We start from the raw sequence: 12553 nt of genomic DNA, 5'->3' as shown, positions 1-12553 counted from the left end.
ATTGTAAATTGTCAGTTTTCTAAAATTCAGATTTTAAGTGCACAAACATATTTATAATTCAAATGGTTTTCCCTGTATACACCATCATATAAACATATATACATAAAGCATGTAACTGCTTTATGTGTAAGTGGCTCCCTCAAGATCCCAAAACGATTTTCCAGCTCTAGTAACTGAATCCTTGGTCAAAAATGTTTTCACAAGACCGCTTGCATATTTGGATACTGGCAAGTTTATAGGTATCTGCATTTAAAATGACTTTGAATGTTGACTGGAAACCAGCAACAGTAATTGTATCCTATTTGATATTGGGAAAGCTGAACGCTGTGGGCATTCTGCAAAGATTTTAGGCAGTAGCGGTTACATTTCAGAGTCTTTCTAAAGATTTATTCTAAAGAACACATGCCACGTTGCCAAGGCAATTTACCTTATGTTGAATACTTTCTGTTTTTTAATCCTGTGTTTAAAGCAGTCATATATATTATGAGGGGAATATTATTATTCTATCAAGTCATAGTTTAAGTAGTTTGAAGGCCTTTACCATGAACCCTCTAAAGAGATGCTCTTCATTGACTCTAACAGACAAGAGGTATAAAGCAGTCACCATTCTTTTTACCTGGAATAATGCTCATTTGGGTAACTTCTGCTGATGACAATACCCGGAATACTTAGCAACAACAAGGGAAAAATTCCCTTAAGGCTAGACCTAGAAAAAAAATTGGTCCTTGTTAGTTTAGAATGCATTTTCTCCTTTGGCTTTAAAATGCCCAAATTCCAAAACAGCAATTGGGTGAAATAGTCCTTGGTCAGATTCATAGCTCAAACAAGAGGGAGGCTTCTTTCATTCCTTGTGTTGACAAGGGATAAGATCCATACAAGTATACTGCCTCTGAATCTTCATAAGCCCTGTGATTTCAAAGAAAATTGACAAACCACCCTCAAGTGGCCTTTGAAACTGAATGTATGCTTTGAAAATGGGAACTGCATTTTATCTGACTTCTTTCATAAGCCCGGATATCTGGCAAAGTTTTATAAAGATAATGAATATAATAAGGATACACTAACTCTGTTCTTACCATTTTTTTTTTACTTTTTTACCAGTTTTATTGAGAAATAATTGGCATACATCACTGTTTAAGATTAAGGCAGACAGCATGATGGTTTGATTTACATATATTGTGACATGATGAGCACAATAGATTTAGCTAACATCCATCTTCTCATATAGATATAAAAAGAAAAGGAAAAAGAAGAGGATAAAAGGGGGAAAAAGCTTTTTTTTAAAGATTTTATTTATTTATTTGACACAGCGAGAGAGGGAACACAAGCAGGGGGAGTGGGAGAGGGAGAAGCAGGCTTCCCGCTGAGCAGGGAGCCCGATGCGGGGCTCGATCCCAGGACCCTGGGATCATGACCTGAGCCGAAGGCAGACGCTTAATGACTGAGCCACCCAGGCACCCCAAAAAAGTTTCTTATTGTGAAGAGAGCTCTTGGGATCTATTCTCTTAACTTCCCTGTATATCACATAGCAGTGTTAGCTGTAGTCAGCATGTTGAACATTGTATCACCAGTACTTACTTGTCTTATAACTGGAAGTTTGTACCTTTTAACCATCTTTCTCCAATTCACCCTCCTCAACCCCTGCCTCTGGAAACCCCAAGTCTAATTTCTTTGTCTGTGAGTAGATTTTTGTTGTTGTTCCACAAATAAGTGAGATCAAACAGTATTTGTCTGACTTATTTCACTTAGCATAAAGCCTTTAAAGTCCAGCCATGTTGTCAAAAATGGCTGAATAGTGTTCCATCACACACACACACACACACACACACACACACACACACACACACACACCATAACTTCTTTATCCATTCATCCATCAGTGGACACTTAGGTTGTTTCCATGTCTTGGCTATTGTAAATCATGCTGCTGTGAACATGGGGTGCAGATATCTCCTCCAGTCAGTGATTTTGTTACCTTTGGATATATTTCCAGAAGTGAAATTACTGGATCATAGGGTGGGTTCTATTTTTAATTTTTTGAGGATCCTCCATTCTATTTTTCATAGTGGATGTAGTTTACAGTCCCACCAACAGTGCATAAGGGCCTTTTTTCCTCATCCAGGTCAGCATTTGTTATCATTCATCTTTTTGGTGTTGGCCATTCTAACAAGCACATGATCACAGTGATATCTCAAGGTGTGTTCTTACCAATTTTTAGTAAGAAAGAGTGCTATCATTTTATCATTTTATTCAAATGAAAACATTTACATCTTAAGATGAATATATATATGAATATATATACATATATAATTTATATATGTGTATATGTATATATGTGCACATACGTATACACACATATATATCCCCAAGGATAGCTTTAGCAAAATCTTTAAACATCAGTGTCAAATGAAGTTAATGAATGTCCATAGCACTCACCTAATACACTCTCATTACAAGGATAAAAACAAGTTGAAATGAACAACAGAGTGGTACTTAATCTTTTTCGAAAGATATTTATCAATAATTACTATTCATACTTACATTTATGCTACTAGCAGGTAACTTTTATCTACCATTCACTTACTTAAGCTTATTTTTGCTTCAAAAATAGTTTTCCAGCCTTACCACAATGCTTAGCATAACATTGCTATTTTATTGAAGCTGATGATATTGACAAATTGATTACATAAATAGAATTTATGAAATCCATTCTCTATCATTTTTATTTTATTTGTAGCCTATAACTCTGAAGATGTAGGTAGGAATAGTGTCCCTAGGCAGCAAATATTCATTTACTTAATATGTAGAACTTTATGAGCTTCTCAAATTGGTTTTGAGGACCCCTAGGATTTCTCCTAACCTGGAAGTTTTGGGTCTGACAAAGTTCAATATAACATATATTTATTGAAAATCTACTATGTACCAGATACTATGGTAGATAGTCATATAGGAGGATGAGTAAGATATGATTCCTGCCTTTGGAGAGCTTGAAATCCAATGGAATAGGAAAATACAAATAAACAATTAAAATATAGTATAATTATAATGAATGCAGAGGACAGTGATGAAGATATAAATAATATTTGAGTATTTTTACATCCATATTTATGAGAGCTGTTGGCCTATAGTTCTTTTTTTCTAATTTCTTTGTCTGGTTTGGTATTAGGGTAATTTTGGCCTTGTAGAATAAAGAAGTGTTTTCTCCCCTTCCAAGTTTTGGAAGAGATCCTAGAGAGAATTGGTTTAACTTCTTCCTCAAATGTTTGGTAGAATTCACTAGTAAACCCATCTGAATCTGGTGTTTTCTATTTTAGAAGGTTATTAATTAATGATTCAATTTATTTAATAGAAATATGTGTATTCAGATTGTCTCTTTCCTCTTTTGTGAGTTTTAGCTGATTGTGCCTCTCAAGGAAATGGTCCATTTCATCTAGGTTATTAAATTTGATAGGAGCATAGAGTTGTTCATACTATTCCTTTATTATCCTTTTAATGTCCATGGGATCCATAGTGATGTCCCATCTTTCCTGTCTGATATTAGTAACTTATATCAACTCTCTCTTCCTCCTATTTTACCTGGGTAGAGACATCAATTTTATTGATATTTTCAAAGAATTATCTTTTGGTCTTATTGATTTTCTCTATTGATTTCCTTTTTTTTCAATTTTACTGATTTCTGCTCTATTTTTTTCTTATTTCTTTGCTTCTGCTTACTTTGGACATAATAAGCTCTTCTTTTTCTCGTTTCCTAGGGTGAAGGCTTAGATTATTTCTTTTTTTTTCTGTTATTGATTCCCACTTTCATTCTGTGTGGACAGAGAATGTACTTTGTATGACTTCAGTCCTTTCTTACATTTACTGAGAATTGTTTTATGACCCAGAATGTGCCTCTATCTTGGTAAACATTCTGGGTACCCTTGAAAAGACTGTGTGTTCTGTTGTTACTGGGTAGAATGTTCCATAATTGCCAATTAGATAAAGTTGATTGATAGTATTGTTCAAGGGCTTTAAAGCCTTACTATCTGTGTACTTATTCTATCAAATACTGAGAGAGAGATGTTGAAATCTTCACCTACATTTGTGGATTTGTCTGTTTCTCCTGATAATCAGTTCTTCTTCATGTACTTTGAACCTTTTTATCTGGAGCATAAGCATTGATAATCCTTATATTGTCAACTCATCATCTGTCTCTGGTAAAATTCCTTCCTCTGAAATCTACTTTGTCTAATATTAATATCATTATTATAGCTTTCTTTTAATTAGTCAATTCATCTAATTTCTACCCTTTTTTCCTTGTTTCAGCAACTTAGAAGACTACTGTTTTACAAAGCAAAATGCCCTTTCGTTTTTCTATTTTTTTTAAGATTTTATTTATTTATTTGACAGAGAGAGAGACACGGGGAGAGAAGAAACACAAGCAGGGGGAGTGAGAGAGGGAGAAGCAGGCCTCCTGCGGAGCAGGGAGCCCGATGTGGGGCTCGATCCCAAGACCCTGGGACCAGGACCTGAGCCCAAGGCAGACGACTGAGCCACCCAGGCGCCCCGCCCTTTTGCTTTTCTATCTCATAGAATTTTAACTTTATCGGCATAAAACTTGGTTATGTATATCGAGTAGTATGGAAATACATGACAAAATTTATACATATATGCAAAAAATGTATACTTTTTGCTTTATTCATTGCAACATTATTTACATTAAGTCCCTGGTAACTGAATGCTCTGTAAACATAAAAATACAAACTTCACATGAACAATGTGTGACCTTGGATAAGTTACTTGACTCAATTTTCTTTTCTGTAAAATGGGGATAGTAATAGTACATACAATGGTTGTGAAGATAAGTGAGCTCATACATATAAAGGACTCAGAACATTTCTTGACACAGAATAAGCACTATAGAAATGTTTACTACCACTCCATCCTTTAACTTCTAATCAACCTGTTTCATTACATTAAAAATGGGCAGCGTAATAGTTGACAAGATATAGTTGGATCTTTCTTTTTATCTGGTCTGACAATATCTGCCTTTTAATTTTTTTAAAGATTTATTTATTTATTTCAGAGAGAGAGCATGCACATGAGCAGGGGAGGGGCAGGTAGAGAGAGAGAGAGTGAGAGAGAAAATCCCAAGCAGATTTCACACTGAGCACAGAGCCTCAAGTGGGGTTCCATCTCAGGCCCTGAGACCATGACCTGAGCCAGAGCTCAACCTACTGAACCACCCAGGCACCCAAACAATATGTGCCTTTTAATTTGTGTTAAGACCATTTAAACTTGGTAACTTTATTTTCAAATTTCTAGGGAACAAATACAAAAAGTGACCCCAACATTAGGCTTTAAAGTAAACCATAATAAATTCCTGAAAGTAGAACCATTTAGTCAGATTTTCTGAACACAGTGTAATAAAACTAAAACTTAGTAGCAAAAGGTTACTGAAAAATTTTGAGCCATTTATAAATTTTTTAAAAATATCCCTCCTAGAGCACTGAAAGGCAAAATCAATGCAGATGTTCAGAGATGAATGACAATTAGAATACTAATTGTAATGGTTAAGAGCATGGGGCCTGGAAGTGAAGTCACTGGCCCTGGTCCAAGTTCTGACTTTGCTGCAAAATGGCTGTGATTCTGATCCAGGTGCTTGAAATAAAGATAGTAATAGCTATCTTAGAGGATTTTTTTATTATTATTAAATGAGCTGACAGCACTCTTTAAACATCACTGATTTTTTATGTGTGTAACATTTTTCCCTGTCACAATTTAGATATGTAAAAAGCTATCTTTTTACATGTCTAAAGGTACAAAAAGGTAAGCTCAAATTCTGCTGAGGGTGGAAAACTGCTGCAGCCTGATCTAGCCCGCCTGTAGTCTGCTTTAGTCTCACGCGCTACTGCCTGAGGGCAGCGTTTGTGTGACTAAGGGTGCCAAGGGCCTGGACCCTTCTAGGTCAGGGAGGGTGGGGAGTCTCAGGGAGCTGGGGAGAGATGCTGGAAAATGATGGCGTGAAGAAGGGTTAGGAGAGGAACCAGGAGGTGAATGGGATCAGGAAGGAAGGAGGTGCAAGGGGACACCTCCAAAGGGTCTCAAGGCGAGAGGCCTTCCCCATCTTTGGGTGATACGTTGGAATGAGCGGGCAGATACCATCACAGTTCTTTGCCTTAGCCTACTGTGCTGGTATCTTTTTTCTGTTCCACTCCTTTCCTAAATTGACTTTCTGCTCTTGGCCGGGAAGGCTGATGATCTGTATAGTGAGGGCAACAGGCTCCCTTGTCCTCAGGTTTCTGACTGTGTTCAGCAATGTGCAGAAACAGACAGGCAGAGGAAATGGTGCTCTCCTAACTACTTCACTGCGTTGGGCTTAGGGACCCTAGCAGCACCCTGTTACAGCTCACACTGCACTCTCCCTGTGGCCTCCTACATTCTCCTAGATTATTCATTTTAGGTCTTTTTTCTTATGTATGCATTCAGTGATATAGATTTCCCTTTAAGCCCCCCTTTCACTACCTCCCACAAATTTTATTAAGTTGTATTTTCATTTCCATTTAGTTAAAAGTATTTTAAAATTTCTCTTGAGATTTCCTCATGTGTTATTGAGAAGGGTGCTATTTAATGTTCAAGTTAAATTTGGAGGGTTTTCCAACTCTCTGTTACTGATTTCTAGTTTAATTCCATTGTGGTCTGAGAACATCATTGTATAATTTCTACTTTATAAACTTGTTAAGGTGTGGTTTATGACCCATAATGTGGTCTATCTTGGTAAATGTTTTATGTGAGCTTGGGAAGAATGTGTAATCTGCTATTTTTGGATGAAGTACTGTATAGATGTTAACTGTATCCAGTTGATTAATGGTGCTGTTGAGTTCAGCTATGTCCTTACCGACATATCTATCTATAAATATATATATGATCAAATATATTGTTGGTAATACTATTTTAAAAAACCTGTTATTTGTTAAATCAATTAAGAATAAGAAAAATTTTTTTTTGTTTTACTTATTCATTCTCTGATGTTTTTGCTTTCTCTTTGTAGGTCCGTTATTCTAACCTTTATCATTTTTTTCTCTCTCTCTGAAGAACTTCTTTTAACATTTCTTGCAAGGCATGTCTGCTGGCAATACATTTCTTCAATTTTTCTTTTTTGTCTGAGAAAGTGTTTCTCCTCCACTTTTGAAGGGTAATTCCTCGGAGTACAGAATTCTGTGTTTTTGTTTTCTCTTACATTTAAAACATTTCACTCCATTTCCTTCTTGTTTGCATCTTTTCTGAGAAGTTGAATGTAATTCTGGTCTTTTCTATAGGGAAGGTACTCCCCCCCCCGGCTTTTTTCAATTTTTTTTTCTTTTCCTTGTAATTCTGAAGTTTGTATATGATATGCCCAGATGTAGGTTTTCTTTGGCAGTTAACCTTCTTGGTTTTTGCAGAGCTTCCTGGATCTGAGGCTTGATGTCTGACATTAATTTGGGGACATCCTCAGCCTTATTGCTTTATTTACTGCTTTTGTTCTTTTTCCTGTTTCTTCTCCTTCTGGTGTTCCCATTATAAGTATGTTACATCTTTTGTACGTATCTCTATTTTTGGATATTTTGAGGGTTTTTTTTTCTTTGTTGTTGTTTATTTTTTTTGTTTGTTTTTTGGTTTTGTTTTTGGCTTTCTGTTTTAGAAGTTCCTATTACCATATCCTCAAATTCAGACATTCTTTCCTCAGTCATCCCCAAGCTGCTAATGACACCACTAAAGACATTCTTTATTTCTGTTACAATGTTTTTATGTCTAGCATTCCTTTTTAGTTCTTTTCTAGAATTTCCATCCTCCTACTTAAATTATCCATCTGTTCTTGAATGTTGTCTACTTTTCCCATTAAACCTCTTAGGATATTAATTTTTTAAGAACTCCTGGTCTGATATACCAACATTCCTGCCATATCTGGCTCTGGCTATTTTACTTGTCCAGTGTCTTCGAATTGTGTGTTTTTTCTTTTATTACGCTTTGTAAGTTTTTGTTAAGATGGACATGATGTACTAGGTAAAAGGAACTGCAGTAAATAAGCTTTTAGGTGTCAGAGGAAGGGTAATGATCTATACTTCTATGATTTGGTTTAAACTTCTAGTGAGCTTGTGATTCTAGACTATAAATGTCACCTGTACTTCTCAGTTTTTCCCCCTTTAGGTGGTCCAGAATGTCTAGAGAGATGCTGGAGTTCATACTTCCTTTCCCCATGTCAGTTAGGCTCTAGTAAAATGGTGTCTTCTCAGGGCAGGCCTTATCTAGAACAGAATACTCTGGCATGTTTCAAATGTTCTTTTGCCCCTACCCCTGCTGGATGCTTGAAGAATTGTTCTCCTATCTTCACTGTGAGTCTAGTAGATTTACTGGAGGTAAAACTCACAAAAGTGTTGGTATGACCCCAAAAACTAAACCCCTCTGGAGTTTTTAATTCTCAGACTTGTCCTCCACAATTCATCAATTACAGTTCAAGTTTTCATACCCTGACTCTGGTTCCTATGGAGATTCCTGCTCTGGTTACTTGTGATTCTCTGCATTCACTTGTCTCTACCTTGGTAATATAATGTGAAGTCCAGAATTGTTATGCCTCAAGTTTTGCTTTTCTTTTTCAAGATTGCTTTCGCTATTCCGGGTCTTTTGTGGTTCCTTACACATTTTAGAATTGTTTGTTCTAGTTCTGTGTTGATATTTTGATACAGATTGCATTAAATCTGTAGATGACTTTGGATAGTATAGATGTTTTAACAATATTATTCTAATCCATGAGCATGCAGGCTCTTTCCATTTCTTTGTGTCATCTTCAATTTCTTTCATCAGTGTTTTATAGTTTTCAGAGTACAGGTCTTTCATCTCTTTGGTTAGGTTTATTCCTGAGTATCTTATTATTTTTGGTACAATTGTAAGTGGGATTGTTTTCTTAATTTCACTTTCTGCCACTTCATTATTAATGAATAATTAATAATATAGAAATTACAGATTTCTGTACATTGATTTTGTTTCCTGCAACTTTATTGAATTTATTTATCAGTCTAACAGTTTTTTGATAGACTCTTTCTGGTTTTCTTTATATAGTATCATGTTATCTGCAAACAGTAAAAGTTTCACTTCTTCTTTGCCTATTTGGATACCTTTTATTTCTGTTATCTGACTGCTGTGGCCAGGACTTCCAGTACTATGTTGAATAAAAGTGGTGAGAGTGGACATCCTTGTCTTATTCTTGACCTTAAGGGAAAAACTCTGTTTTTGTTTTTGTTTTTTTTTCCCATTGAAGATGGTATTAGCGATGGGTTTTTCATATATGGACTTTATCATGTTGAGAAATCTACTTTGTTGAGGGTTTTTATCATGAATGGATGCTAAACTTTGTCACATGCTTTTTCTGTATCTTTTGAAGTGGTCATATTTTTTAAATATTTTATTTATTTATTTGAGAGAGAGAGAGTGAGTGAGCATGAGGAGGGTTGAAGCTCAGAAGGAGAGGGAGAAGCAGACTCTCAGGTGAGCAGGGAGACCAATGTGGGGCTCGATCTCAGGACCCTGAGATCATAACCTGAGCCGAAAGCAAATGTTTAACTGACTGAGTCACCCAGGCATCTCAGTCATATTGTTCTGATCCCTTCTCTTATTGATGTGGTGTATCATGTTGATTGATTTGCAAATATTGAACCAACTTTTTAACCCATGAATAAATCCCATTTGACTGTGGTGAATGATTTTTTTAAATGTATTGTTGAATTCAATTTGCTAGTATTTACTGGGGATTTTTGCATCTATTTTCATCAGTGATATTGGCCTGTAGTTCTCTCTTAGTGGTATCTATATCTGGTTTTAGTATCAGGATAATGCTGGCCTCATAGAATGAATTTGGAAGTTTAACTTCCTCTTCTATTTTTTGGAGTAGTTTGAGAAGAATAGGTATTAATTCTTCTTTTGAATGTTTGGTAGAATTCGCCTATGAAAGCAGACGACCCTGGACTTTGTTTGTTGGGAGTTTTTTGGTTACTGATTGAATGTCTTTGCTGGTTATCTGTCTGTTCAAATTTTCTGTTTCTTCCTGTTTCGGTTTTGGTCTATGTTTCTAGGAATTTATCCATTTCTGTTAGGTTGTCCAATTTATTGGCATATTATTTGACATGATATTCTCTTATAATTGTCTGTATTTCTGTGGTGTTGATTATTTCTCCTTTCTCATTTGTGACTTTATTTATTTGAGTCCTCTCTCTCTCTTTCTTTAGTAAGTGTGGCTAGAGGTTTATCAATTTTATTGAGTTTTTCCAAGAACCAGTTCCTGGTTCCATTGATGTGTTCTATTATATTTTTAGTCTCTATATTATCTATTTCTATTCTAATTTTATTATTTCCCTTCTTCGCCTGGTTTTAGGTTTTGTTTGTTCTTTTTGTAGCTCCTTTAGGTGTAAGGTTATGTTATTTATTTGAGATTTTTCTTGCCTGTTGAGGTAGGTCTATATTGCTAGAAGCTTCCCTCCTAGGACTACTTTTGCTGCATCCCAAAGGTTTTGGATCATTGTGTTTTCATTTTCATTTGTTTCCATGTACTTTTTAAATTTCTTCCCTTTTTTCCTGGTTGACCCATTCATTGTTTAGTAGCATGTTATTTAACATCCATGTATTTGTGGTCTTTCCCAATTTTTTTCTTGTGGTTGACTTTCATAACATTGTGCTCAGAAAAGATGCATGGTATAACTTTGATCTTTTTGAATTTCTTGAGGCTTGTTTTATGGGCTAATATTCTAGAGAATGTTCTCTGTGCCTTGAAAAGAATGTGTATTCTGTTTTAGGATGGAATGTTCTGAATATATCTGTTAAATCCATCTGTTCAGTTTATCATTCAAAACCATTGTTTCCTTATTGATTTTCTGTTTAGATGACCTGTTATTATCAATTCGTTCCTTTATGTTTGTTATTAACTGTTTTATGTATTTAGGTGCTCCTATGTTGGGTGCATAAATATTTAAAATAATTAAATCTTCTTTTTGGGTTGTCCCCTTTATTATTATATAGTGTCCTTCTTTATCTCTTATTACAGTCTTTGTTTTAAAGTCAATTTTAGGGGCACCTGGGTGGCTCAGTCGTTAAGCGTCTGCCTTTGGTTCAGGTCATGATCCCAGGGTCCTGGGAACGAGCCCCGCATCGGGCTCCCTGCTCCGCGGGAAGCCTGCTTCTCCCTCTCCCACTCCCCCTGCTTGTGTTCCCTCTCTGGCTGTCTCTGTCTCTGTCAAATAAATAAATAAAATCTTAAAAAAATAAAGTAAAATAAAATAAAAAATAAAGTCAATTTTATCCTCTGTAAGTATTGCTATCTGGCTTTCTTTTGACATCCATTTGCATGATAACTTTCTATCTCCTCACTTTCAATCTCTAGGTGGTTTTAGGTCTAAAATGAGTCTCTTGTAGGGAGCATATAGTTGGGTGCCTTTTTTAAAAATCCATTCTTTCACACTATGTCTTTTGATTGGAGTGTTTAAATTCAAAGTAATTATTGATAGGTATGTATTTATTGCCATTTAATTACTTGTTTTGTGGTTGTTTTGAAGATTTTCTCTGATTCTGTCTTGTCTTTCTGTCTTTTATGTTTTCGCTGATTTTGCTTAATGATATATTTGGATTTCTCTCTTTTAGTTTTTGCATATTTATTAGTGGTTTTTGATATATGGTTACCATTAAGTTTGTATATAACCTCTTCTGCATATAGCAATCTCTATTAAGTTGATGGTCATTTAAGTTTGAACCCATTCTTTTTTCCTCTCTTCCCCCCATTTTAGGTATATGTTATTATATTTTACATCTTTTTTTGTTGAATTCCTTGACTAATTTTTTACAGAAATATTCCTTTTTACTGCTTTTGTGTTTCCTACCTTTATACTGTCACTTTTGGTCTCTTTTTTCCACTCAGAGAGCCTCTTTTAATATTTCTTGCAGAGCTGGTTTAGTGTTCATGAGCTCTCATAACTCTAGTTTTTGTTTGGGAAACTCTTTATCCCTCCTTCTATTCTGAATGATAGCCTTGCTGGATAGGGTATTCTTGCCTGCAGATTTTTCCTATTCAGCACTCTGAATATATCATGCTTCATGCCATTCTCTGCTGGCTTGCAAAGTTTCTGTTGAAAAATCTGTGAGCCTTAAGCATCTTCCCTTGTAAATTAAGGACTTCTATTGTCTTGCTACTTTTAAGGTTTTTTATTTATCACTATATTTTGCCAATTTAAATACAATATGTCTTGGTGTGGGTCTGCTTTTGTTGATTTTGGTGAGTGTTCTCTGTGCCTTGTAGATCTGGATGTCTGTTTCCTTTCCCCAGATTAGTTTTCAGCTATTTCTTCAAATAAATTTTCTGCCTCCTTTTCTCTCTCTTCTTCTGGAACTCCTACAATATAAATGCTATTACATTTAATGGAGTCATGAGTTTGCTGTGTCTCTTCTTGTTTTGCATAATTCCTTTTTCTCTCTTTTGTTCAGCTTGATTACTTTCTATTACTCTATATTCTAGGTCACTAATTTCTTCCTCTTCTTCCATCCTACTGTTCTTTTCATC

At 35.4% G+C, this 12553-nt stretch overlaps 1 protein-coding gene and 1 long non-coding RNA gene across 24 annotated transcripts in view; one reads left to right on the top strand and one right to left on the bottom strand.

Moving 5' to 3' along the window:
• DLG2 (discs large MAGUK scaffold protein 2) overlaps window positions 1-12553 on the top strand; it is a 2181535-nt gene that overhangs the window by 1498325 nt on the left and 670657 nt on the right. The window lies entirely within an intron of this gene.
• Window positions 1-12553, bottom strand: part of LOC141370474 (uncharacterized) — a 52743-nt gene that overhangs the window by 36907 nt on the left and 3283 nt on the right. For both annotated transcript variants that reach the window (XR_012374527.1, XR_012374528.1), the window contains exon 2: window positions 617-706. This is a non-coding gene — a long non-coding RNA (uncharacterized lncRNA). The remainder of the gene's footprint in view (window positions 1-616; window positions 707-12553) is intronic.

Source organism: Callorhinus ursinus, unplaced genomic scaffold (assembly GCF_003265705.2).
Source record: "Callorhinus ursinus isolate GAN/ISIS: 27379988/994484 unplaced genomic scaffold, GSC_fseal_2.0 scaffold35, whole genome shotgun sequence".
NCBI lineage: Eukaryota > Metazoa > Chordata > Mammalia > Carnivora > Otariidae > Callorhinus > Callorhinus ursinus.
This window is presented reverse-complemented; position numbering and strand designations above follow the sequence as displayed.